At 44.4% G+C, this 27,309-nt stretch overlaps 1 protein-coding gene and 1 pseudogene across 4 annotated transcripts in view; both read right to left on the bottom strand.

Annotated features, from left to right (window-relative positions):
- CLYBL (citramalyl-CoA lyase) overlaps positions 1-27,309 on the bottom strand; it is a 269,132-nt gene that overhangs the window by 131,354 nt on the left and 110,469 nt on the right. The window lies entirely within an intron of this gene.
- LOC115853475 (CUE domain-containing protein 2 pseudogene) lies at positions 11,087-13,675 on the bottom strand (annotated as a pseudogene).

Raw genomic sequence — 27,309 nt, 5'->3', positions numbered from 1 at the left:
ACATGTAAAAGCCAAAGACACCTTCATTTCATGAAAACTGAGATTTCCTCCATGCGAAATAGCTTCTGACTGCCAATTTGGATCCAGCCACTGTGATCTCCAAGCCACACCACCTGAATCTCAAAGCCTGAGACACTCAGACATGGCTGACAGGTCATACCACTGTCACATGCTAAGCACTAGAGCAAATCATTCCTAGGATGTTTATATATGATGTGTAATTTTCTAAAACAGATGATCATTTAAAAAATCTTCTGCCACTCGTAAAGATGTTTCTGGCTTCCCAGATAAAGTCTCCTATAATCATTGAAACATTATTTTCCTCTTATAATCCCCTGCTCAAAAATTGTCAACAGCTCCCCATTATCTACAGGATAGGTAGATATCTACCTACATTGAATGTAGGTAATGTAGTCTCAGCTGAGAGCCCTTTTCTCAATTTATTCCCACGTTGCAACTATCTACCCTCGGAAAATTAGATTATGACTGTCCACATATGCTGTATTGTTTCCATTGTACCTTTGCTTCTGCTCGAAAAGTATTTCCCCTAGGTTTATTTGAAACTTACAGATCTTTCTAGCTTTAAGGTTTATTTGAAACTTACAGATCTTTCTAGCTTAGTTCAATGTCCACCTAACTGCGGAGTCTTTTTTGACCATTCATCTTTAGACTTTCTCATCTTTAAAAACAGCATTTATCACTGGTAACCAAACCAGAACCAGCAAAGGACTGGCTCTGCCATCATGGCTAAAGTTAATCGAGGGGCACATGCCTTCTGGAAAGCCAATGGATGCTACAAATCAAGACACTTAAAAAAGTTTCCTGCTTTTTGACCCAGTAATTTCAAGTAATTTGACCCCATTCCTTTTGGGAATTGCTATAGATTAAATGTGTCCTCCCCAAAATTCGTATGTTGAAACATAATCCCCAGTATGATGGTATTTGGAGGTGGGGCATCTGGGAGGTGACTAAGTCACGAGGGCAGAACCTAGGAGAATAATGCCCTTATAAAAGAGACACCAGAGGGCTTCCCTGGTGGAGCAGTGGTTGGGAGTCCTCCTGCCAATGCAGGGGACGCGGGTTCGTGTCCCAGTCCGGGAAGATCCCACATGCTGCGGAGTGGCTGGGCCCGTGAGCCATGGCCGCTGAGCCTGCGCTCCGCAACGGGAGAGGCCGCAACAGTGAGAGGCCCGCGTACCGCAAAAAAAATAAAAAAAAGAGATACTAGAGAGCTCCCTAGCCCCTTCTGTCATGGGAGGACTGTGAAAAGGCTGACATTTATGAACCAAGAAGTACATTATTATCAGACACTGAATCTTCCAGAGCATTGATCTTGGACTCCCCAGCCTCCAGAACTGTGAGAAATAAATTTCTGTTGTTTATAAGCCACCCAGTCTATGCTATTCTGTTACAGCAGCAGCCCAAATGGATTAAGACAGGAATCTATCTTAAGAAAATGAACAGGAATAAAACTACATATATATAATATTAAGAACTGAAAACAACCTTTAGGTCCAACAGTAGGATAAATTACAGTACCTACATTCAATGGAATATTATGCCATCATTAAAAATTGTGTTTATAAAAATATTTAATGTGAAGATTGTTATTTTTAAACAGAGGATATAACATTACATATGCAATAACATCTCAACTTTATAAAAAATACAAAGAAAAATATCTGGAAGGAAATACATCAAAATGTGATTAGGGATGCCTCTGAATTTTAGAATTTGGGATTAAGACTTTTCTGCTTCCAGGGACTTCCCTGGTGCAGCAGTGGTTAAGAATCTGCCTGCCAACGCAGGGGACACAGGCTCGAGCCCTGGTCTGGGAAGATCCCACATGCTGCGGAGCAACTAAGCCCATGCGCCACAACTACTGAGACTGCGCTCTAGAGCCCACAAGCCACAACTACTAAAGCCCATGTGCCTAGAGCCTGTGCTCTGCAACAAGAGAAGCTACCGCATTGAGAAGCCCGTGCACAGCAACAAAGACCCAACGCAGCCAAAAATAAATAAACAAATAAAAGATTTTTCTGCTTCTGCACAGTTTTTTCCTATTTTGCACATTTACCAGAAGAAGCATCACTCTTTTTTAAAAAATCCTTTTATAATAGGCTTAAAACAAACCAATAAAATCACTTGACAGGTCTCAAGTGGCAGCATAATATGGTGGAGAGAATAAGAACCACCTATATGAAATTGCTGATATCTAACCATTTTGGCCTACAAAAATGCTAATTTTATGTGGTTCATGCCAATATTGTGACTGGCAGTCAGAAGATGGGGTGAGAAGCAAGCAAGAAATGTCAACTTCCTCTTAGGTGAGAAGCAACATAATAGCTGTCTCATACAGGGGAGAGCTCACCACAGGCAGTAAAGCAGTATGTACGTCCATAGCTACTACGATCATCTGACACCTGTCACCCACATGTGATGCTGGTCCGTGTAGACCAGCATCAGGAATCTTGTTGGACCCAAGTGCCCTCAACTAGATCACAAGCAACCGAGGGAGGGGAAGTCTTACGTCTCCCCCACGTTGCTTACCACAGGGTCTTGCAGACAAGAGCACAGAATTCCTGTTACCTCGTTACCCAACCAACGCCAGCTGTCCAGAAGTGGGTATGTAAGACTGATCTGCAACCACACTATCCTTATACTTCTTGGGCAAGAGTCAAGTTTTAGTGGTGATTACAGGTAGGAGGTCATTTTTATTCCCTCTCTCCTTTGCCATCCTGGAAGCTTTAACCCAACCCATGGCCTGTTGCTTCTCCTTTGTTTATCTCCTCCTTCCTGTAAATACAGATGACGTCCTAGTTTGGGGCCTCGTTCACCTTTACCGAGATGACTGTGGAAACCTCTTATTTATCCTCATTGCCTCCACTTTGTTCTCTTGTCCATACATTCAGTGAGTACTGAGGAAGCATGCACTGGGTGACCTGCGCAGGGTCTCCACTAGCACACCTGGAAGGTCCCTTTGTGCAAATTAGAAAAAGGTGTCCCCTCGAGCCTGCCAGCAGGTGGAAGGGCAAAGAGGTGCCGCCTGCTCCTGAGGCGGCAACTTTGATGCGTAGAGGAGAGCTGAAGCTCAGCCCCACGCGTGGCTTCTGTAGGCACCCTGATCAGGGCACAACCAACCGCACGAGATTGCCCTGACCGGCACTGTGCTGAGCACTGCAGGGAGGCGGCCCAAAAGATACAGGTCAAGTCCAGAAGGTCCAGGGAGGAACACCCAGAGGATGGCCTGCAAGCAGCTCAGGAAGGCTAAAGGTCTGTACAGAATGAAGCTTCAGGGAGAAAGATCAAAGGCAGCAAGACTGTTTGGAATAATAAGGAGGAGAAAGGTGTAGAGGGGGTTTGGGCTTCAGGTCCTGTTGCAGACTCTGAGGTCCCAGAGGGGGCTGTCACTGGGCAGATGGCAGGAGCCCGTCGTGGCTTCCCCAAACCTCCCTCCTCCCGTACTGCTGGCGTGTCCTCTCCTTCCCCCATCTCCGGCTGTTTCAAAATCTGTTCCCTACTTGAGTTGTGTTCAGCACTGACTACTGCGTATGAATACAATTGCAGTAGGTGCAAGATCTAACTTATTTTATTTTATCTTACATATTTGGAGTTAGGGCCTCTTGACAGTCAACATGTAAATATATTCAAACAATATGCAAAACAGGGGCATAAGATGAGTTGAAAAAAATCTGGTAGCCTTATGGTGAGTTCTCTCTACAGAGGGAATTTTTCTAGATAAGACATCCCTTGGCAGGTCTAGGGGTTCTTCTGGCTGGAGGGGGGTCCCTACTGGCCTTGTTTGGGTCTTCTCCCTTTCCTCCTCCACCTGATACCATTTATTAACCATTTATACCACAAGAGACAGAGCTAGTCCCTAATACTGCTGGGGTTCTCCACCTGGGATCAATATCACCACCACCTGGGGAGCTTTAAAAACTTGTCAATTCTGGACCCCACCCAGTGCAATCAAATTAAATTCACTGGTAATAGGGCCCAGGCTCAGTATATAATTTTTTTTCTTTTTTTTAGCTCTCTAGGTTCTTGCCACTTAAGTGAGGTGTTGCTAGAGACCAGCTATGCTGGTCTCTTATCTGTTCTCATGTGAGACCCTCCCATGTCTCATGGGAGCAACTACCATCACCATGTGGGAAGTTGTTAGAAATGCAGAGTCTAAGGCTCCCACTGAATCAGAAGCTGCATATTAACAAATCTCCAGGGGACGCTTATCTCATGAGTTTGAGAATGCTGTTCTAGGCTGACTCAAACTCCGGGGCATAGTGGAATCACCTGGGGAGCTTTCAAATATGCTGACGCTAAAGCTCAGTCACAGAAATCCTGAAGTCATTGGCCTGGAGCAAGGCTGAAGCTCTGGAACTTAAAAGCCCCCTAGGTGATTCAGATGTATAGCCAAGTTGAAGGACCACTGTACTAGATGATCCCAATGTGTAGCCATTGCCCTAACGCAGGAAATTTTGCTCCAACGAAAACTTCTCTTAAGTGAGTCATATGTTACTATTATATACAAGTAGATGCTACGAAAGTAATAATAAAGTCGTAACTAAAAATGCAGCAAACTTGGGGGAAAAATCCATGTTTGAGGAAAAGTCTTTCTGATAAAAAAATGACAAACTGCTAACAATATTTGAAATAGCAGCAATAATTAAGCTAATGTCCATTTGAGGATCTGCCATTTGATATGTGACTTCTCATCCAAGCTAGTGGTTTCTTTACTTAGCTGATAGCTAGTACAGAGGTCTCTACTTTGGCTGCACATTACAATCACCTGGAGAACTTAGAAAAAGAAAAAAACCTCAGGCCACACTCCAGCCCAATTAAATCAGAGCCTTGTGGTGAGTCGCAGGCAACAGTGTTTCTTTAAAGCTTCAAGGGAGACTCCAAGGTGCAGCCAAGGATGAGAACCTCGGCACCATGGTTTCAAAGTACCACCAAAGTGTCTTACTGGTCCTAGAAAGGATCTGGGATTGCTGGACTTTAAAAGTTGCCAGCACGTAATCCTACCATATTTAGGCAGGGGAGCTGGGTACCAATTATGCAACTTCCCACTAATGAAGTGACTGGGAACGATAACTTTGAGAGGAATGGCAGTTTTCCTTGCTTGGAAACCATGATGCTGTACATGCCCACCCACTGAATCAGTAGCCATCATGTTAGGGTTTGGAAGTGGGGGGCCGGGGAGAGGGTGATCACCAAGAAGTCCTTGCTGAGCCTGTAGTTCAAACTAGATTCTTAGATCAAGTCCATAGTGAATAGAAGGAAGTCTGCTAATTTCCAACAGCTTGAGGGTCCAAACCTCAAGCTCCCAGGAGGCAGAGTGAGCAAGGACAGGGCATGTGAAATAAAGGAAGTCCCTGCCAGTAGCAGGGACTAAGCTCGTCAGATGCTGAGAGAAGCTTGTGGGGGGAAAGCATGAGTGATGAAACTGGGGAATATTCTGCCTGGCTCCCACTCTTTAGGAACTTTCTATTTGTCTTCTGCAGTGAGGGATATATTGGGTTAGCCAAAAAGTTAGTTCAGGTTTTTCGTAAGATGTTACGGAGAAACCCAAACAAACTTTTTGGCCAACCCAATAGCTCCAGGGCTAGAAAATGCTCTACCCTTCCCCAACTTAGTTTCTCATGACCAGTGAGCCCTGAAGTAACAAAATAGTTGCATCAGAGGAGTTTTGCTGAAGCCAGTACTGGTGCCTCAGATTCGGGTATTACACTGCTGAATCTTACCCATTTATGTATTTTCCAAAAAGTCACATTTCCCCTTAGGTGGAGCCAGTGTAACTTAAATTTACAGCTTTCACAAAAACCACATGATCATCTCAGTAGATGTAGAAAAAAGCATTTGACAAAATCTTTTATGATTAAAACAGTCAACAAACTAGATTTGAAGGGGAACCACCAAATCCTGAGACAGGACTAAATTGAAGGCAGTACAAACAGAATCCCAATTTAACAAATATCAATCCATCTAGCCTCTCGTTGGCTGAGAACTCTCCAGTGCTCCAGTAAAGTGTCCAACCTCATGCTGTTTTGCTTTTGAAGTTCTAATGAATTCATATTCCAGGAAAAGCCCTGTATATCAGACACTTTTACAAATGCTGACCCAACTCATGGTTGGCTTACTTAACAAATCTACTTTTGTTTAGGTGAAATGTGTTTATATAGTAATTGGAGTTTTAAAAATAGCAATTGGGTTTTTTGTTGTTGTCGTTTGTTTTTTTGCGGTATGCGGGCCTCTCACTGCTGTGGTCTCTCCCGTTGCGGAGCACAGGCTCCGGACGCGCAGGCTCAGCGGCCCTGGCTCACAGGCCCAGCCGCTCCGCGGCATGTGGGATCTTCCCGGACTGGGGCACGAACCCGTGTCCCCTGCATCGGCAGGTGGACTCTCAACCACTACGCCACCAGGGAAGCCCAGCAATTGGGTTTTAACGTTAACTCATATTTAGTTCTTGTTAGAAAATCTGACAGGCTTTTCAAAATACATTGGTGAGGGACTTCCATGGTGGCACAGTGGTTAAGAATCCACCTGCCAATGCAGGGGACACGGGTTCGATCCCTGGTCCGGGAAGACTCCACATGCCGTGGAGCAACTAAGCCCGTGCGCGACAACTACTGAGCCTGAGCTCTAGAGCCCGCGAGCCACAACTACTGAGCCCACGTGCCACAACTATTGAAGCCCACACGCCTAGAGCCCGTGCTCCACAACAAGAGAAGCCACCGCAGTGAGAAGCCCGCGCACCGCGACGAAGAGTAGCCCCCGCTCGCTGCAACTAGAGAAAGCCCGTGCACAGCAACAAAGATCCAATGCAGCCAAAAATAAATAAAATTTAAAAAATATATACATTGGTAAGTTGGGGAAGGGAGGATTTTATGTCAGCACACACAGGTCAGGAACCAGGGCGTGTTGGCTAGATGCTGCTTTCAACCCCAGATCTGATTCTAGTTTTCACTAGGTAACAAGTGATCACTAGGGGGTCAGATCCTTGGGAAAAGCACAAAGATAAACGAAGTCCCTGCAATTCTCAGGCGGTGACCACTCAGCCCTTGTCAGGTGGCTGAGGCACTGAGGGGCCAGAGTCCGTGCAGAGATGGGTAGAACGTGACCACATGGAGTGGGGAGCACAGGGGGCTTGGGCTATGGATCGGCCACTGAAGACCAAGTGCTTCCCGTGTCCTGGGAACCACCATGTGGGGTCACACAGCCGCCTCCCTAGGAAGCAAGGGCTACAGGAACTTGGCATTAGGAGAACTTCTGTCATATTCAGTGAGAGGGGACTTAGCCCTGTTCTCAGGGGGCTGAAGTGGATTCTCCTCCTGGTCTCCCTCTCCTCCCATCTTTTTTTTTTTTGGTTTGGTACACGGGCCTCTCACTGTTGTGGCCTCTCCCGTTGCGGAGCACAGGCTCCAGACGCGCAGGCTCAGCGGCCATGGCTCACGGGACCAGCCGCTCCGCGGCATGTGGGATCTTCCCAGAGCGGGGCACGAACCCGTGTCCCCTGCATCGGCAGGCGGACTCCCAACAACTGCGCCACCAGGGAAGCCCCTCTCCTCCCATCTTAAGTAAGCGGTACCCTTTCCCAGGGCCTCACAGCACCAGGCACTGAGGACCTGCACCACCTCTGGTGAGGCAGCCAACAGGCACCAGCAGGGGCTGGAGTTAGACCTGCTCTCCTAAGCCTGAGGTCAGGTTCGCAGGGGCGAGGGCTGGGCACCTGCATGGCCAATGCAGCACGCTCCAGCTCCCTCCCAGGCCCCTGTGGATCCCCCCGTGGGAGGATGCCTGGGTTTGCTTATCAGGATCCTGCTGCCTGGCCTGGCTCTTGTGGTGGTCAGTATCACACTGGCTGCTACAGCACCTGGGAGCACTCCCACTGCTTAAAAACTTCTGCTCCTCAGCCATAAACCCCAAGTAGCCAACATACAAGTCTGAGTTTGCCACACACCCCCGGTGATTCAATGCTGTCCATGCCCTGTGGGGGCAGATGCTCAGCTGGGCTGGTTCCCCTGCCCTCAAGCTACCTGTCCAGATTCTACTCCTCTCCTCTGGCCCAGGCAGCTGAGGCTCCAGAGGGCCCCAGTGCAGGGTTCCACCCAAGTTACAGCCAATGCAGATAGAAAAGCAGCTTGCCAGAGCCCAGGCAAACATCCAAATCCAGGGCTTGGGAAGGCAGGTGGGACTGAGGGTGGAGGCCTCAGCTGATCTCTCCTCACAAGCAGCAGAGCTCTCTGAAGCCAAGGCCAGGTGGTATATGCTGTACAAAGTCCAGGGACCCTAACTGAGGACTCCACATCTTAGCCTTGACGCTGATACTTGGCTCTGAGATGCTCTTGCCTCACCCATGGATGACCCTCAGCCAGCACCATATGCTGGAGGGCTCAAATGGAAACAGGGAAGGCCAAGGAACTTCCAAGTTGTTCCACTTGTCACATTCATGCTATCACTCCATGAACAAAAATGTACTGGGCCTAATACTTTTTTTGAATTATCTAAATGGCAGTCCAGACTTAACCAAGTGCAGAAAAGAACTTGATTCAGGGGCTTCCCTGGTGGCGCAGTGGTTGAGAGTCCGCCTGCCGATGCGGGGGACACGGGTTCATGCCCCGGTCCGGGAAGATCCCACATGCCGCGGAGCGGCTGGGCCTGTGAGCCAGGGCCACTGGGCCTGTGAGCCAGGGCCACTGAGCCTGCGCATCCGGAGCCTGTGCTCCGCAACAGGAGAGACCACAACAGTGAGAGGCCCACGTACCGCAAAAAAAAAAAAAAAAAGAATTTGATTCAGGACTTTTCATAATGTCACTCTTAAATTCAAAACTGATTTGAAAAGCAATTGTTAACTACAATAATGATTTAGGCAGCACAATTAATTCTAAATCATTTTAGTACATAATACCATGATGATTAATTTTACGTGCCAACTTAACCAGGCCACAAGGTGCCCAGATATTTGGGAAAACATTATTCTAGGTGTGTCTGTGAAGATATATCTGGATGAGATTAACATATGAATCAGCAGACTGAGTAAAGGAGACTGCCTTCCCTAATGTGGGTGGGCCTCATCCAATCAGTGGAAGATACCAAGTAGGCCAATACTCCCCTGAGTAAAAAAGGAACTCCTCCTGCCTGATAGCCTTCCAGATTTTCCTGCCTTGAGACTTGAACTGAAACATTGGTTTTTCCTGGTTCTCAAGCTTGCCAGCCTTTGGACTGGAACTTACACCAATGTCTCTCCTGGGTCCCCAGCTTCCTGAGTGCAGCTCTCGGGACTTGTCGGCCTCCATATCATGTGGGTCTTATTGTCCTTATACTACATCTCTTATATATATCTCACACACACGCACACACACACACACGCAGACATACCTTATTGGTTCTGTTTCTCTGGAGAACCTTGATGAAGACAATGCCTATACATCACTTACTAGATAGTTAACACATATCAGTGCCTAGATGCGTGCTCTCCACACACCTCCGCACTGCATCTCCCCATCCTGACCCAACACGGGTGTATGTGTAGCTCTCAGCACCACGCTGCCCAGCACATACAGGGACTGGACCCGAGAGAGGAATGAAGGAAAGGATGGACTCAGGGCTGGATGGGCGGTGGGCTGGCAAGCGTTTAAGGAGAGAGGGCCACATGTGTCCATTAGCCTGTGTCCTCAGAGGGCTAAAAGGGAGAGTGGGCGTGATCATGGTTACGCTCTTCACAGACTTCCCCAGACTGTCTTCACAAAGGGTTGTACTAACTTATTTTGCCACCAGCGGGGCATGAAGGTGCCTAGCTGGCCATGTGCTTATGCACAGCCCTTTGTACTCTTTACACCAGGGTTTTGGACATTCCAGGAAAAGAGGCATGATATAGTGAGTGAAGGTGGCCATGGAAAGGGGCTGGAGATCCGAAACGCTGGGTGAAGGTTTATAACGGCCTTATTTGAGCAATGATGAAACAATCTATGGATCGTGTTAAACCTTCAAGATCAGTATTTCCCACCTTGAGCTGATCTGTATTCTATCATTTTACACCTCTGCTGATCAAATATTTTTTTTTACTGTGGTAAAATACACGTAACATAAAATTTACCATTTTAACCATTGTTAAGCATACGATTCAGTGGCATTAAATACATCCCCACTGTTGTGTAACCATCACCACCATCCATCTGCAGAACTTTTCATCAACCTGCCCATTCCCTCTCCGCCCAGCCCCTGGAAACCACTATTCTATTGTATTTTCTGTCCCTATGAATTTGAATGCCCTGGGTGCCTCATGTAAGTGAGATCTTACGGTATTTGTCCTTTTGTGACTGGCTTATTTCACGTAGCATAATGTCCACAAGGTTCATCCATCTTGTAGCATATGTGAGATTCTCCTTCCTTTTTAAAGGTTGAATAATACTCCATTACATGTACGTACCACATTTTGTTTACCCATTCATCCACTGATGGATACGGATTATTTCCACCTTTTGACTATTGTGAATGATGCTGCTATGAAAAAATATCTCTTCAAAACCCTGCTTTCAATTCTTTTGGGTACATCCCAGAAGTGGAACTGCTAATCATATGGTTTTTTGAGGGAAAACGATACTTCTTTCTATAATGTCTGTATCACTTTACATTTCCACTCAAACATTATTTTAAAATATTTTCTGCTGCATTCAAGTCCAGTTACCACTAAAGGGGTGTTTTTGAACCAAAAAAAAAAAAAAAAAATCATCTTTTATGCACCCTTGCCCTTTAGAAACTGCCTCCACAAATTCTAATAAATTTTGCTAAATTCCCAATTGTTTATAAACATAAATAATAAGAAAACAAATCATTCTGAAATAATACATCAATAAATTGCTATTTAGGACGCCACACAGAAATGATATGGCCCTTTTGTTTGTTTGTTTTTCCTGGGGCTACCTCTACTGTGCCCATGGCAGCTCCAAGAAGAGGTTAGCACTGTGGAGCAAGGAAGTAGGGAAAGATGGGGGACAGGAGTTAGGGCGGGCCCTGTGTGCGGATGTAGGGCTCCTGTGTCCCTCTGGGATCTGAGTCTAGACGGCTCAGGCAGAGTGTGGCGAGTGCCTCAGTGGAAGCGGCACTTTCTGGCTGGCTTGAGGTTGACGTGTGTGGCCTTCATTTCCCCAGCCTCAGGGTCTCGCACATCTTTGAATCGCTCCACTTTGGTGCTCAATACCTGGTTGTTGATGTACTGGATCAGCTTCTTGGGAGCCTCCTTAGGAGCCATAGGCCGGTGAATCTTCTGATCCTCTGCGCTATCCACCATCATGTACTTCTGCAGGATGAAGGACTTCAGCTCATCCTTTTGGGGGCCTCTGAGGCGCCTGGGCAGGTCCTGGTTGGGGCCATCCCAGGCTGGAGGCCTCTCCTCCTTCCCCTCTACCAGCATCTGCACAGCTTCTTCCGAGTCCCCTCGAGCTCTGGCCAACACCCACTGGGCCTGCTCCACCGAATAGGTAAGGAACACCTCCAGAAGTACGTCCACCCCTGGCAGCAGCTCCTCCTCAGCGCCGGATGCCTCATCTTGGGTGTCCCTAGCAGCAGTCGGAGAAGACATAGTCTCTTCTTTGAACTGCTGCAGAGGCTCTGGGGAGATAGATACCTGACCTTGGACCTCAGAGTTCTGTGGTTGCAGGTTCTCTTTGTTCCTGGCACCACTCAACTGCCCTGAGAGCTTCTGCATCATTTCCCCTATTGTACCCCTTGGGATGTGGGCGAAGCCAGGCACACAGGCCTCCATCATCTCAGTGAAGGTCTCCATGTCGAAATTCTCCTCCAATGGGCCTGAGGGGCCCAGGTCCTCAAGGACCCCGAGCACATAGAAGATGATCTCATCCAAGCCGCTGAGGTCAGCCTCTGGGAGGTGCGTCTGAACAAAGGTAAGGACGGCTGCACTGACAACCCTCTCCGGCTCCGTGCTCTCTCCCCTTCTGCTCCGTCGGGCGCCGCCGGCAAGTCGTCCCACACGGTGCAGCTCTCATCCCACAGCCCCACCAATGAGCGATATGGCCCCTTAAAAGTTCTTTTAAAGCAATTTTGACTCTAAGAGCTGATAAAGGTTGAAAATAAAAATTTCTCACAGAAGATTATGCACAAATCTTGATTCTTAAAGGACTCCTCTAGTTGGGGCTGTATCTTCAATCCTCTGAGGGAGTTGGAGGAGTGTAACTGCACTCTGTCACTGCCTACTCTCTATGCTGGGAACAGAAATATTGGGAAAAATTGAGTTCTCTGTTGTAAGGCCCATGGTCTGACCTTGTATGACAATTCTGATGCTCATAGAAGAATCTGTGGGACTAGAATAAAGAACCCATTCATCGATCCTTTCCTATACACCCCCCAAGTGACAGTAAAATTCACCTACAAATTCCAGCCACGCTTACGACTATTGATAACTAGGTATTTACACCAGCATCTGTAATAATTGAGGCCTACGTATGTTCTCAGTTTGCTAAGTTCCCAACTGCCCAGAGAGATTCCTTCCCTATTTTGAAGAACTGTGTTTCAGTTACTATGGCAACAGGGCAAGGAGAAGTGGGGAGCTTTCCATGGGCACAAGAGCAAAAGAACAGCTATTTGTCCTCTCACTGGCAGAACAGGGCCATTCGTGAGATTAGCATGTGGTGCAAACACAAACAAGCATGCAGCCCGCTTCAGAAAAGCCAAGACATTTTCAGGGCAAACTCTCTCACAAAGAAATTATATCACACCTTAATCAAGTGCTCCATTTTGTAATGAAAGGAAGAGATACTCTTTTGTGTCCAAAGCAGACACACACAGGATAGCAGTTTGTGGTCCGCTGTGGATTCACTTCAAAGGAAGGAGTCAGGAGGGCACAGGATGGGGAAGACCCATGGGCTGTGGGCCGGCCTTTCGGCCATCGTGGTGCCATCGAGAAGGAGGGATGCTGGTGAGGGACTTCCCTCCTGGCCTACACTTGCCATGGAAACCCCAGGAAAAGAGGTGAGTGTCAAATAAGGGACAGATTTATCAGAAATAAAGAAAAAAGCAGAACCCTTATTTTTGCTCACTTTGGTAAAATTTGTGTAATGCTGTTTCAGTGCAGATCTCTTCCTCCTCAGGCCATCAGAATACCAAAGGGCAAAAACAAGTGACCCAGTAATGGAACTCTTTTTTTCATACAGAATGAGAAATCAAACAAACATCCATATCAAAAATTACTCATTATCCGAAGTGAAATAAGCCAGACACACAAGGACTAATACTGTACGATTCCACTTCTGTGAGGTACGTAGAGTAGTCAATTCGTAGAGACAGGAAGTATTATAGAATGGTGAGGGGGAAGGGGGAGGGGAATTACCGTTTAGTGGGTACAGAGTTTCAGTTCGGGAAGATGAAAAAGTTCTGGAAATGGATGGTGGTGATGATTGCACAACAGTGAGAATGTACTTAATGCCATTGAACAATAAGCTTTAAATAGTTAAAATAGTAGATTGTATGTTATGTATATTTTACCACAGTGAAAAAAAATTTAAAGTTAACAAATCTCTTTCCCTTGTTATATCCATGCTATTGTTTCATAAACACAAATGTACTGATGAAATTCAGTACGGATCATGCATTCAATAAATACCGAGTCCACCACGAGCTGGCCCTTAGGCCAAGGGTTGAGCAAACATGGACAAGAAGCCATGTGTCCAGCAGACCCTCGCTGGTCACTGAATCCACTTCTTTGGCCACAGAACTGTAGTTCTCCAGATAGGTGCATGGGTGGGGTAAGCCCCAAGAACAGGGAAAACCCTGTACAACTGGGTGACCATTAATGGGTCCCGAAGAAGAGAGCAAGTTTTCCATGAAAACAGAGATCCACGTTTATATCTCGAATGGATTAGTCCTCATAAATTAATGTGGCCACAGCACCACTCTGCCCCGTGGCACTTGGGTGCTCGGTAGCACTTCTAAGGGCAACGCTGCCATTTTTCAGAAAGGCAAATGAAGAGGAGTTTGATGCAAGCCAGCCCAGCAGACGATAAGGAGGAAGACAAGGGCAGGGGTGAGGGTGTTTGAGAGGAGGTGAGGGAGAGGAAGAGAATGAGGAAAGAAAGGGAGGGAGGAGAAAGGATGGGTCCTGAAGGAAAGTAGGCGGATAAGAAAGTGGGCGGGAGGGAAGGAAGGCGGAGGTGAGGGCCAAGAGGGAGAGTGGGGGATGGGATGAGAGGAGAGGAGCTTTGTTTTGCTGCAAAGCTCCTTGATTCCGGTTGAAGAGGGGATGACAATAGAGCATGTGCCTGCTAGTGGGCATTCACCATAATCCCACTTCCTTGCTCTACTTTTGGTGAGAAGAGGAGGAGCAGAGGTTTTATCTGAATGGAAAACTGGAGGGATTTTATTCCCCCCGCCCCACCCCCGGAGTGACACTGAGGTCAAGAGGGAAACCTGCACTCCTTCACTGAACACATTTAAGAACACAATGTGATTAGCATCTCTTCTGTTTCTGGGCTGCTTCAACCTGGGGCTCCTGGAAACACAAAGAAGTCTAAGGATGTTGTTTATCAATAGTTAACTGAGTTAATGTCACTGAGAACTGCAGGAATGATGCTCAGGACCCTCTACCCATAGTGATTTTTTTTTAATTAATTAATTAATTTTTGGCTGCGTTGGTTCTTCGTTGCTGGGCATGGGCTTTCTCTAGTTGCGGCGAGCGGGGGCTACTCTTTGTTGCAGTGCGCGGGCTTCCCATTGCGGTGGCTTCTCTTGTTGCAGAGCACAGGCTCTCTAGGCGTGCTGGCTTCTGTAGTTGTGGCACACGAGCTCAGCAGTTGTGACTCGCGGGCTCTACAGTGCATGCTCACGAGTTGTGGCGCACGGGCTTAGTTGCTCCACAGCATGTGGGATTTTCCCGCACCAGGGCTCAAACCTATGTCCCCTGCGTTGCCAGGCGGATTCTTTATTTTATATTTCTTTATTTTATTTTTGGCTGTGTTGGGTCTTTGCCGCTGGGTGCAGGCTTTCTTTAGTTGTGCAAGCAGGGGCCACCCCTTGTTGCGATATGCTGGCTTCTCATTGTGGTGGCCTCTCTTGTTGCAGAGCACGGGCTCTAGGCGCGTGGGCTCAGTAGTTCTGGCTCACGGGCTCTAGAGTGCAGGCTCAGTAGTTGCGCACGGACTTAGCTGCTCTGCGGCATGTGGGATCTTCCCAGACCAGGGATCAAACCTGTGTCCCCGGCACTGGCAAGCAGTGTCTTAATCACTGTGCCACCAGGGAAGTCCCCATAGCAATTTGATAGATGCATTTCCCAGTGTTGGGAATGATGAGAGGACGCACCTGTCAAGTGCAGAACGTGGGAGCTTTTGGTAAATTGTAATTAAAACCTAAAGGACATGCCAGTCGACTTAGCCTCTGTAGAGACGATTTGGGGTTTTGGATGGTGAAATTCTGAGTGCAAGGAACCAACAGCTTACTTGTTCCACTCCTGGCCATAACTGAGCACCCAGAGCAGAGCCTTATGTTTGGATTGTTCACTGCTGGCATTCCTGCCTAAGAAGATCTGATTCTAAAATGAGTTGCATAAAAGACAATATTTAGTAGTTAATGTATTAAAACAGCCAATGGAGAATATAGGAAATATTATCACCATAGGCCCACCAGAAAATTTCACACAAAAAAAGACCATTCACAAAAGTTCTCCATTTAGAGATTCCATTAGTACTCGGTTATCTTAGCTCAAAAAATAATAAATTTAAAGCTGAGATGGCCAATTCCTGGCTTGGGCAGAACTTTAGAGGTAATTGAGCAAATGTGAACTACAAAGATCAATTTCTCAACTTTTTTTTAAAGGTCACGAAAGAAGACTGTCAACCTGACAGATGTAACCATGGATTCTTTTACAGAATCCTTCAAAAGCTCAAAGGCTGCTAAATGTGTCAAATTATGCATCTCCCCCATGACCGGGTTCTTTGATATGAAAGTAATCATGGGAGAATGTTTTTTTCCTCCAGAAAAATGGATCTGCAATTTTGAGAAAACAGTTCTCTCCACATCTTATTTATTTTATTTTTTTGGTAGCTGTCATGAAAATCATCTAGGTTAACGGAATCTTTTTCTCCCTAGATTCTCTCAAAAATTCCTTTCAAGTGTCAATCGCAATGAAATGAGGCCAAAATGTTACACAGCTTAGAATTTTGATATTTTGTTAGCTATAGTCCTTTGATTACCCTGATATGTAGATTTGGGGAAATTTTAATACTGATCTCTCTCTAGTGCTGAATAAGTTTTAGAAAAAACACAGTCTAATTGCCAGACCCATACCACACACACGAAAGCTGTGAATACAAGCTGTGATCACGAATCACGTGTATGTGGCTTTGACTGTGTGGGACCAACAATAAGATTAAGATTGTTTTTTTCCTTCTTAATTATTCAGAGCTAAGTGTGATGAAAATTAAAACTAAACATATGGATGTGATCATGAAGGCTTTCTCTAACACAGTTTTTTTTTAAAGTATGTTTAATGTGCTACAGGCACTAACTCCTTTAAATATTTAAGGCAAGACTTCCTAGAACTTCTAATTTTAGGGGAGCTTAAGATTTTTTTCTTATTCAATGCCACACTTAGCAATGCACCAGCCAAAGTGCAAAACAGCCTCTTTTTCCTTTATATTTAGTTCTAAAAGAACCACTCTTACTGAATATGTATTGTTACTTAGTTTTCTGTGGAATGAACTGGTCAGACTCAGAGAGTAACACTTTTATTGTAAATACACAGGGAATAAAATGAAAAATTAAGAGAGGAATCCTTTCCACAAGCTGTATGTCCATGACAATCTACGTTATGGTTTATTTTTGACTTGATTCAGGGTTTTCTATGATAATGGAAAGAGAGATGGAATAGGTTATCCAGAGAACACGATAACCAGACAATTTTTTGCATGTGTCTTTGTAATGTATTAACTAATTTTAAAAGCTAATTTAATCTTATTTCTATCTGGAGTAACACCGATATTTGTCTTCCTTTGGTATGTGCAACTGATATGCTAAGAAATAGGTGGCTCAGAAGTCTGTTGGGTGAAAAGGACAGACCACTTGAGACTGAAAAGTTGCTGTAGGTTATCATGGTACCATATGGACAATCTCCAAATGGTCCTTCCTCTGACGCTGGTTTCAGAAATGCAAACAGGGGACAGAGGAACTCTGAGCTACAAGTTAGGAGGCCTGAAACATCCATCCGTAGATAGTCTGACGTTGGATTTCAGCTTCTGCCTGCCTGGCACATTTCCCTGGCACCCTGGTTCCATGCTTCCGTCTCACAGGTCCTTTCTTTCCATTCCCATTTGCGCCTCCCAAATCTCTCACTGACTTCACATTTAGCTGAGCTCACATTTCTTTGCTAACCCCGAACTCCTAGATGCACTTCCAGGGGGAATTCAACGGCCATCCATCACTCTAAATTGGTCCTTACCCTGGCAGTCACTTCTGTCTTCCTCCTGGTTCTGCTCTCTTAGCTAAGGTTAGGCTGGAGGGCTTAGCAGAATGCTGACTGTCCATATTGGCCAACCAGCTCCCAGTTAGTTTATGTTTGACTAAGTTACCCTTGCCAGGTCTCTGTGACTATAGTACAAGTGCTGAATACAAGAGCATCTATTTTGGTTCAAAAACCAAATAACAGAGCAAACTTTGTAGTAGTTCTCCATGGCATCCAGCATTTTAAAGAAAACAGAGCAAAGGAGCAAAACCTAAGAACTCAGTTTATCTCATTCCCAGCAAGATCAGTAGACTGCAATAACAGCCCAAAGGCGGGAAAAAACCATAGGATATTAAATTACAAAATACCAACATTTACATAGTAATTCCCACTAATTAAGAAAGAAAGATATAAGTTGTTTGTTATAAACATCACCAGGTCTTGAGCAAACACCAAGAGCTCACCACAGAGCCAAACCAAGCATTTGTCTAATCAGAGCCACCTTCCAGAGCATTTTATTGGTACAGCTGCAGAGCGCACATTTTATCACACATGCTAATAATCCCAGTTATGGTGCCTAGATTTTAATCATTTGTTCTGGGCTTGTTTCTCAAACAATTAGCACTAATGAATGGTCAGAATACCTCAGATCATATATGTCTAATGGCAGTCAAGAGAGGTTCTGGTCTGCATGTACATTTCAATTTACCTCTGGGGATAATGTTTGTTAATTGTATTTCTTTATATGCAAGCTAAGAAAAAGGCAGCTCAGGCAAAAAGGGACTAAGTGTTCTCTTTCCCTTTGTTCCCACAAGAAGCTAAAGTCACTTCAAGAGGCACTTAATCCCATCATCCGTGGTTACAATTGCCTTGCAGCATCAATCAAAAAGAATCTGAAGTAAAATGATGCAGCTATATTGGGTAATTAAAAGCAATTCAGGTAGTTATTGCTTGGGGCCCTTTATGGGTCCAAATACTTAAAATGGCCCTGCAGGGATCCTAAACACTGTAGTGTTTTAAATGTGGTCAGTAATAATATCTGGAGGAAAGGAAAGAATATGCAAAAAAAAAAAAAAAAAACCCCAGAAGACCTCAAACAACCAAAAAAAAGCCCACTAGCCTCTCCTAGTGCGAATTGTTAAGCAAAAGACCAGGGAGAGCAAAAGCCTGAAGTGAAAAAACCCATGACTCGCAACTACAAAGTGAAATAAACGTAGAAAAAAAGGAAGGAGAAAAAGAAAACAATTGATGTTTTCCAAATTCAACAGTCCCTGTCCCAATCCAACTTCCGCACTTAAGAAAAAAGAGTGTCAAAATGTTGGCTGGGTCTCTTCAACCTGAAATGAAACAGCCTTGTACAACCTATATTATAAAAAATAGAGGCTGTGTGAAAATCCAAACTTATTAAGAAAATAAATTTATGGTATGTTTAATGCTACAGTTACTTATAAAGGCAAGATGTGAAAAGTACTTTTTAAAAGTTTGGCACAGATTTTTTTTAAGTGATTTACTTAAATCATTTTTAAAAATTAAATGCTTTGGCTTTTAAGGCTTCATATATGGCTTTTTAAGCCAACAAGAGTTTAGCACAGTATATTCTGTTGTGTGCTTTTAACAAAGAGCCATCATTGACAGGAGGCTGGGAAAATGCATAATTCTCTGGTTTTGATTCTTGGCTAAAATATTTTTAAGTAAAAACACAACTCCTCAACAGACTAGATGTTAAAATAACAATGAGTGTTTAAGTTTTATCATCAATTCCCCTTTTATAATAAAAATGGGAAAGAAGGCTTCCTGTTGATTTACGAAAGGATTTCAGGGAAAAATGCTAAGCGTGTGCCAGAGTGAGCTATTGGATATTAAGGAACTTTTTATGAAAGACACCAGTTTACTGCCAGGATAAGGTGCATTCTAGAAGCAGATGACTAGAGAAAATACTCCATATCACTAGAATACAGCACTTTGCAGCAGCCTCTACAAATACTTTCTAAAATACTGCTTAGTGGCAAATGTTAATTGTGGCCTGGAAAGTATTATGTGTGAGCATGTGAGGGTCATAAGATTTAACATTCAAATCACAAAATGACTGTCAGGTGAGATAGCCAACAACAGTTCACTTAAACACAGAATTGACCTCATTTTCCACACAAATATTCTAGTAATTTGAGTGCAAAAGCCTACAGCTGAAAAATGCGAAAGTACTCCCTCAAAGTTTAACCTTGGGCTTCCCTGGTGGCGCAGTGGTTGGGAGTCCGCCTGCCGATGCAGGGGACAGGGGTTCGAGCCCCGGTCCAGGAAGATCCCAGATGCCGCAGAGCGACTGGCCCGTGAGCCATGGCCGCTGAGCCTGCGCGTCCAGAGCCTGTGCTCCGCAACGGGAGAGGCCACAACAGTGAGAGGCCTGCGTACCGCAAAAAAAAAAAAAAAAAAATCTGCTTACCGTGCTTCTTCCATTATATTGATCATAGTGTTAGGGATACTATATATGCTCAAGCAGTTTTGTGTTTAAGTACTTCCTATAAACTTAAACCTATTTATTATTATTCAGTGTCCAGTCTTCAAGCACCCGTTCAAAATCATTACCCTCAATGGGTGGGGAGTGGGGTCTGACATCCCCCCACTGCAGTATTCTTATCACCCTTACCTTCTAGCTGCCCTTGTGAGGCGTCACACTCCGTGGGACTAAGAAGAGCAAGTGGGTGACAGAAGCGCCCTGGGATTACTTGAGCTTGATTCCCTGTCTCTCCACCACCACCACCAAAGTGCCCAGATAATTTACTTCATAATCAGTACCGGTGCTTCTTTGCCACGACTGTGCTGCCCTACCTGAAGGCCAGGCACCAAGCTGAAAAAAACCCTCTATTTTGGATCCACCAAAGTATCTGTTCATGTCCTACAGTTTTTATTTCACTAGCCTTTGGATTTAGATAGGCAGGTACTTATTCTTAGGGAAAGGAAGTGTAAACTTTTTTTTTTTTTTTTTTTTTTTTGCGGTACGCGGGCCTCTCACTGCTGTGGCCTCTCCCGTTGCGGAGCACAGGCTCCGGACGCGCAGGCTCAGTGGCCATGGCTCACGGGCCCAGCCGCTCCGCGGCACGTGGGATCCTCCCAGACCAGGGCACGAACCCGTGTCCCCTCCATCGGCAGGCGGACTCTCAACCACTGCGCCACCAGGGAAGCCCAGGAAGTGTAAACTTTTAACAAGGGACATTTTAGGAATACCCCAAACTGCACTAAGTAAGAAGGAGAAAAACAGATCAATGATAATGAATTGCAGGCAAAAGTCTGTACTGCGATCTGTCTCCTGTAACAGTTCCCAGACAGGTGCTTATCAATATCATATTTCTTTCCTCCCACGCCCCAAGTCTCCTCACTGCTCCTCTGTCCCTGATGCTCCCCTGGAATTCCCTGTGGATGGTGCCCACCACAAACTGCCAGGAGCAGCCCTACAACCGGCCCCTTCAATTCTTGCCATTGATCCAGCTGTGTGCATGCTGGCTAAATGCTGCCAGGTCAAGCTGGAGAACAGGACTTGAAAATTCAGTGCTAATTACTCTGATTACAGTCTGTGTCTCAAGCAGCCAGAGCCTCTGGGAAGTTGTCTACATGTGACCTGTCTCTGAATCCAAAATCTCAGTTTGAGAGATGTAGAATCTATACCTGACGACTTTGCAGCTCGTTAAGTTATAATATGGGCATCAAGTCATTCATGATACCTTCTCCCGAAGCATATGACTAAGGCAAGCGCAGAACGTGGAATGTACAAGACAGATGCAGAGGGGAAAGGATCAAACAGAACCCACGTAGTCACAAAAATTGCAAACACCAGCCCTGCAACATGATGCTCAGATGGCGATTTTCTTGAGATGACTTGAGACCCTTTGAACTCAATGAAGGAGTGAGTAGGGGCTTAAGGGAACATGCTCACAGGCGTCCTCGGTCCGCAAAGAGCCAGAGCCAGCTTGTCGTGAGAACCCTGAACTTCTCAGGATCCATGCCAGTTGTGTATTTACCACTGAGCTCCCAAAGGCAGATGTACTAGAGTCAGAGAAAGTGATTTCATGAATATATTTATATCACATAAAGAATCCAAAAAACGTTGATGGGAGAGAATGCTAAGATAGCAGTTTACTTTCCTGGGCTCACCAGCGTTTCTTTACATAAATTTGAATCATTTGGAAATAGGCTGGGGAGCAAGGCAGCTAGTTTTGCTCTGGAGTACATGGCTCGTTTTCCTTTCTTCACAGACTATGTGCAGATATGCTTGTCCCTGACCAAGTTTATATAAATAGAGTTCTTCGAAGGGCATGAAAAGTAGAACAGAATTAATTGCTCTGAATCATCATGCAGAATTCTGAAGGGATTTCTATTCTCACAGTGACATCACAATGCTAGGTTTCCAGATGCTGCCAAAGAGTTGAGTGTGATTTCGCCTCTAACCCATCACGGGGGCCCTTCTGCAGCTGGCAGGCACCACACAGGCTTTCTGATATGTGCCCAAAGCAAGGATTCTGAGGAAGAGAGGCTTTTCAGGGGACACTTTGGCCCTAAGTGGAGTCCCAAGACAGTAGGCAAAACCTGAACTGTCATTTTGAGCCTGGCCTGAATTGGCCAACACACGTCAAACACCACAGGGCCTTTATGAAAATACGACTTCAAATATTTTTCTTTCCTCCCCTCATTTCCTTCTTTCAAGTACTTAGTTCACAAGGTGCGTCTGTTATGTGTGTTTATTTGAAAACGAAACCGCTTTTAAAGGGCTCAGTTGTTTTACAACAAGAACCCTGAAAATAGAAGATAAAAATTTCAGTATGAACCCATTCTACAGAATACCATTATTTGATGACTTATTTAAATTATTTGCTGATTACTCAATCTAAACACAATTTTAAAAATAGAAGGGGCTTCCCTGGTGGCGCAGTGGTTGAGAATCTGCCTGCTAATGCAGGGGACAGGGGTTCGAGCCCTGGTCTGGGAAGATCCCACATGCCGCGGAGCAACTAGGCCCGTGAGCCACAACTACTGAGTCTGCGCGTCTGGAGACTGTGCTCTGCAACGAGAGGCCGCGACAGTGAGAAGCCCGTGCACCGCGATGAAGAGTGGCCCCCGCTTGCCACAACTAGAGAAAGCCCTCACACAGAAACAAAGACCCAACACAGCCAAAAATAAATTTAAAAAAAAAAAAAAGTAACAAATGTTCAAGTACAATTGGTGTCTTAAAAAAAAATAGAAGTGATGGTATGTTTCAAAATTTTGGTAACTTTAAATGGTAATTTTTCTCTTTTTAAGAATTAAATGAAATCACAATGTTAGCTTACCAAAGCAAACAATTCCTGTATTTAAAAAAACGTACTGAGCTCCATGTCAGGCGCTCCTGCCACTCAAAGTGAACAATCCTGTAAGTCAAAACTTTTGGATACCTTTTCATTTTTTTGTTCTTTCTGCGTACAACAAGAGAGCCAGCAAATCTCCTTAGTCTGTTTCTGAATCTGGGTCTATGGGTCTGAATCTCTGGGTCTGTTTAGTTGGCAATAAGAACTTGGCCCTTTGCTTAATTTCCAAAATATACAACAGCTCATACAGCTCAGTATCAAAAAAACCAAGCAACCCAACTGAAAAGTGGACAGAAGACCTAAATAGACATTTCTCCAAAGAAGAAATATAGATGGCCAACAGGCACATGAAAAGATGCTCAACATCCCTAATTATTAGAGAAATGCAAATCAAAACTACAATGAGGTATCACCTCACACAGGTCAGAATGGCCATCATCAAAAAGTCTACAGATAATAAATGCTGGAGAGGGTATGGAGAAAGGGAACCCTCCTACACTGTTGGTGGGAATGTAAATTGGTGCAACCACTATGGAAAACAGCATGGAGATTCCTTAAAAAACTAAAAATAGAGTTACCATATGATCCAACAATCTCACTCCTGGGTATATATCTGGAGAAAACTCTAATTCAAAAAGATACACGCACCCCAATTTTCATTGCCGCACTATTTAGAATAGCCAAGACATGGAAGCAACCTAAATGTCCATCAACAGATGAACGGATAAAGAAGATGTGGTACGTATATACAATGGAATATTAGCCATAAAAAAGAACGACATAATGCCATTTGCAGCAACATCGATGGACCTAGAGATTACCATGCTAAGTAAAGTAAGTCAGAGACAAATATCATATGATATCACTTATATGTGGAATCTAAAAAAAAAATGATACAAATGAACTTATTGACAAAACAGAAACTGACTCACGGACACAGAAAACAAATTTATGATTACCAAAGGGGAAGGCAGGAGGGGAGGGATAAATGAGGAGTATGGGATTAATAGATATACATCACTATACATAAAATAAACAACAAGGATTTATTGTATAGCACATGGAACTATATTCAGTATCTTATAATAAACTAAAATGGAAAAGAATCTGAAAAAGAATACACACACACACACAACTGAATCAGTTTGCAGTACAACAGAAACTAACACTACACTGTAAGTCAACTATACTTCAATAACAAATAAAAAAAAACTCGGCCCTTTGGCTGTGGACACTAATACAAGTTGATTAGCATCCAGCAAGGCCTGGAGTGGGGCCACACTCATGGGTGTGGACCACCTTGTTTACCATCTTCCTTCCTGGTTAATTGTAGGGACCATCCAAGTCATCATCACTGGGTTTCTCAATGGCCAAGAAATCCTTACATTTGTTCCTTTTCTCAGACAAATTCTTCTAAAAACCATCTGCCCTACACCATACCACAGGCATAATCTGTCCCCTGCAAGCTGAAAAATAGCTTACTCTACAAGCCCACTAAATAGAAAATGCACCAAAAATAGGCTGTGATCAATACAAATAAGTACAAGGAAGACTGCTCCAGAAATAATTTCAATTTTATACAATTGATTTGTTCTTTCAAGGAGCCCTTAATTTACTCAATCCCTGATTGAGTTGTTACATGAATCAGGAAGGATTAACTATGAAGATAAAGGCAGATATTTCAATCAGGGAATACCCGCGATGGTTTAATTAAAGAATTTTTGCATTTCACTTACAGAACATTGCTGCTTAAGTATGGCATGGCATTTATTTAAAATGTCCCAGAGGCAATTAAGCCCTTGATTAACAATAAAATTTTCTTCCTTAACTTCATTCTCAATTACCATGAAGCTCATTTCTCATTGCCTGGAACTTCCAGCACGTGGTACTCATGGCTTTAACTTGCATGTGATTCCACATAAGACACCTAAAAAGGTTAGAAGGAATTGAGGTACACAGGAACTAGCCTCTTCTAAAAGGTGGAAGTCTTACTTGTTTTGCAGTTTGCTCACTCATCTCCTTCAGCTTGCAGCCTAGCCACGTCCATGTATATGTGACGACTCCGCTCCAAGTTATGGGAGGAACAAGGGCATGTGGTGACCAGGACACAATTCCTAACTCTGAAGAGTTCAGCTCTTCTTGAACTCAGAGCAGACCTGGATCTGGTGACACCTTAAGCGTGTCACTTAACCTCTCAGTCTCAGATTCAGATTCTGAGTTGGATGTAATAATAGGATTGTTGTGAGAAGTCTAATGAAATGATGCACGTGACACACCTGATAAAGTGCCTTGCACACAGGAAGTCCAATCAATAATAGCTCCTACTATTAAGGATAGGACACACCTCTTCCTCTTCCCTGACCTCTGTGAGCTAGCCAGGTGGGTCTGGAACAGAGGGTCGCCTAGGATTCACACACCCACATAGACAGATGGTGGGAGGCACTCTGTCACACCCGGGAAACACACCTACCAAGGGGGCTGGGGAGCCCGCTTCCATGCTAAGGGTTGGCACCACAGAAAATAAAGAAGTCAGATTTGTGTCTCCTCTCTGATGCCCCCTAAGTCTTCACAACTTAATAGCTGGATAAGTGACCTACACATTTCCACCTATCTGTGAATTTGTCATCAGCTCTACAAGAGTGTTTCATGATTATCTGTGTACATTAATCTACGTCTGAAGAGAAGAATCAAAAGGGTTTTGCCATTCATTTTATTTTAACGTTAGACAAATTTTTATTCAGTATTTCACTGATTCAACAAATAGATATTGGACATGTAAGCCAGGCAGGGATATCCAAATGGGGAGGAGAGAATCAGCCTTGGGGGAAGTCGAGGTCTAGCTGGGGAGACTGGGGTCTCTAAGGCAAGAGGGCAAACTCTAACTCTAGTTGGAAAACAGTGGGAGGGGCGATTCTGAGAAGGCTTCTCAGAGGTGGTGACAACAGATGGGGCCTTGGAAGGAGGAGGACAAACTCCAGAGGCAAAAAGTGCATTGTGGATGCAGTATAATGAGAAAGATTTGAGACCATCTCCTCAAGTATCACCAGTGATTTTCTTTCTTTGCAAATGCCATGCCTACCTCTAATTCTTATCTGTTGCCCTCCTGCATATGGGGGATTTCCAGGTATAAACACCAGCTATTTGAAATACCAAGACAATGTCCTTTTTCCAATGCTGTATTCTGTCACAGATGGTGACCAAAACAGTGACACTCAATATCCTAAAATTTTCTGACCTAAAAGAAACTGCCAGACTTCCCTGGTGGTGCAGTGGTTAAGAATCCACCTGCCAATGCAGGGGACACGGGTTCTATCCCTGGTCCGGGAAGATCCCACATGCCGCGGAGCAACTAAGCCCATGCGCCACAACTACTGAGCCTGCACTCTAGAGCCTGCGAGCCACAACTACTGAGCCCGTGTGCCACAACTACTGAAGCCCACGCGCCTAGAGCCTGTGCTCCGCAACAAGAGAAGCCACTGAAATGAGAAGCCCGCGCACCGCAACGAAGAGTAGCCCCTGCTCGCCGCAACTAGAGAAAGCCTGAGCGCCGCAACGAAGACCCAACGCAGCCAAAAATAAATAAATTTAAAAAATAAATTTATATGAAAAACTCCCTTTTTTACTCTTCAGTAACATTTATTTATGCTTTTAAAATCATCTTTGAAATATATAGGACTTAAGTAATAATTCTTCTTAAGTAGATAGGGTGTTCCTTTAAAATCAGAATCATGTTGAAAGGAGATAAAACCAGATTATATTTTGCATTATCTGAAGCTTATGAGAGCATTATTTAGGGACTTCCAGTATACAAGGGACAGTATGTCTGTCCACAGATACAAAATGTTAAAATGAAAGGCACCAGGACTCATACACACTAAGGCAAACAAACTTAAGTTCTCAATGGTAGTCTTTGTTCTTTTTTTTGCTTTTTAACATCTATTGAGTCCTTTACTTGCATTATTTCACTTAATCCTTCCCAAAATCCTACAAAATAAGTACTATTATTGCCATCTATTTTACATCGGGCAACACAGGTTTATTTTATTCTATGACCTTAAATTTTCAAACAGGCAGCTGCTGATACTATTATGCCACATTTCACAACTGATACCAACCAGTTTTTTCAGGGCACTGCACAAGCCAAAGAATATGAACTCCATCCATACTGGCTTCATGCTTAAAAAAGAAAATTGAAATAGAGGTTTAGGCAAATAATGACAGTAAAGATGCCTTTTTTTCTCTTCGAAATTTTCTTTATGTGACAGTTTAGAACAGGATTCAGCAAACTTTACCTGAAAGGGCCAGATAGTAAATTATTTCAGACTTGTGAGCTGAGAGACAAAGTCAAGGATATTATACAGGGACTTGTGTAACAAGAGGGAACACAAATTTCCACATACTTGGTAATGACAAAATTCAAAATTAAATTGCGTACAATTTTTTTGTAATACAGTTCTACTCACGAGAAGAATAGCACTCCTTTTGGGGATAGCATCTTGCTTAATTGGAGTTCAAAGGTAATGTTCCCTATTC

Source organism: Globicephala melas, chromosome 18 (assembly GCF_963455315.2).
Source record: "Globicephala melas chromosome 18, mGloMel1.2, whole genome shotgun sequence".
NCBI classification, from domain to species: domain Eukaryota; kingdom Metazoa; phylum Chordata; class Mammalia; order Artiodactyla; family Delphinidae; genus Globicephala; species Globicephala melas.
This window is presented reverse-complemented; position numbering and strand designations above follow the sequence as displayed.